This window comes from Pectinophora gossypiella, unplaced genomic scaffold, assembly GCF_024362695.1.
Source record: "Pectinophora gossypiella unplaced genomic scaffold, ilPecGoss1.1 Pgos_45, whole genome shotgun sequence".
Taxonomy (NCBI): domain Eukaryota; kingdom Metazoa; phylum Arthropoda; class Insecta; order Lepidoptera; family Gelechiidae; genus Pectinophora; species Pectinophora gossypiella.
In genome coordinates this window covers 340,532-342,601 of record NW_026063255.1, presented here as the reverse complement: position 1 = coordinate 342,601, position 2,070 = coordinate 340,532, and positions in this window count along the sequence as shown.

Sequence of the window (2,070 nt, the reverse complement as noted above, 5' to 3'; positions counted from 1 at the left end):
GTATACGCTTGCCGCTGCCTCAGTCGGGATCGGCACTTTTGACGAGCGTTCCGTCATTTCATTTATTTATAACGCACTACTGTGCAATATTAAAACCAATTCAAAAAGATGGAAAAGAAAAACCGGTTGGCTATTTTTCAAAGAAACTCAATGATACACAAAAAAAGAAGAAGGCAATATACCTTGAATGCTTCGCAATTAAAGAAGCTATCAAATATTGGCAATATTGGTTAATGGGAAGAAAATTCACAGTATTTTCAGATCACAAACCACTGGAAAACCTCAATATAAAGGCTAGAACAGATGAGGAACTTGGTGAATTGACCTTTTATTTGTCACAATATGACTTCAATATAAAATATATTCCGGGAAAGATTAACACTGAAGCAGATAGTCTCAGTAGAAATCCTGTATTGGAAGACAATGATAACAATGAAGAAATTTTAAAAATAGTAAATGTGATAACATTAGACGATATTAAGGCAGATCAACATAAGAATAACAAAATATGGGAAAATAAAAACAAAATAATTGAAAGAAATGGGATACTATACAAAAAATATCGAAATAGAGAAAAAGTTATATTATCTGAAGAATCAAGTGTAAAGTTAATAAAAGAAATACACACCACATGGTGCCATTTAGGGATCAACCAAATGATAAATAAAATCAGTCCTTATTATACAGCAAAGAGTCTAACGAGAAACATAAAAAAAATATGCAAAAATTGTGAAACCTGTGTTAAGAATAAATCGAGAGGCCAAGATAAATACGGATTGATGTCACATCTGGGACCAGCATCAAAACCATTTCAGATAATGTCGATAGATACTATTGGTGGCTTTGGAGGACAAAGATCGACAAAGAAATACCTACACTTGTTAGTCTTCACTGCAGTTGATACTCCATTTTCAAACGGTCTTAACGAAAGATTGAATCAAACACTAGTTAATAAAATGAGGTGTAAAATAAATGAAAGAAAAGAAAAGAAATCCTGGACATCAATTGCAAGAGAATGTATAGATAAGTATAATGAAACCGAGCACTCGGTGACAGGCTTTGCACCAGTATACTTATTAGAAGGAAAAGCTACCAGCATCTTGCCACAAGAGTTACGAAAACCAACAGATACAGAAACTTGGATTAAGGATAGAAAAGAAGCACTAGAAAGAACAATTAGATCACATACATATAATAAGAAATTATTTGATAAAGGCAGAAAACAAAGTGAATTCAACATAGGAGAACTAGTATATATTGAAAACGGAAATAAATTAAATAGAAAAAAATTGGATAATTTAAGAATCGGCCCATTTGAAATAACAGACAAAATATCGAATACAATATACAAAATAAACACAGGCAGAACAAAAAAAGATACAAGCTTTTACCATATAACAAAACTTATTCGAATGGAAGACAAAATAAATGATGAAGAGGATAATATTGATAAGTAGGTGCAGTTGCAATGAGAATTACAGGAGTCATTCTCACCCTGGAGGAGGGAGATGTAAAGAAAATTACTTCTTTAATTTGAATATGCGCGCGCACCGTTAGTTCGAGAGTGAGCCGCGCCGTGGCGCGTCAATGAATCTGTGACTGTAAAAAGGACAAATTTCATTGTTTGTTTGTTGAGATTTTTAAGTTAATTAATTTAGTAGTTTATTAAGCTATGTGAATCGAGAGGTGATAATAATAAACTTTTATTGTCGTTTCTTTACTTACAGGTAAGGCTGTGTTAGTTATATAAAGATTACATTGTTATGTTTGTGTAGCCTACTCGATAAATAAAATTGCTTTCTTTACTTACAGAGAAACAAATCGAAGTTTTATTTTACCTCTTGGAATTAAATTATAAGTAACTAGCTGGTACCCGCGACTTCGTCTGCGTACTTTTAATTTGAATATTAAGGATTATATAAAAGGAACGGTATAGCATGTGATTAAAAGAGAGTAAGTAGGTATATTTAAAAAAAATAAAAAATATCTGTTTACAGTCGTTATAAAGTACCTATGTATTCCATTGAGTGGCAGAAATTACCTACGAATATTTATCGGTCCCTTATGTCC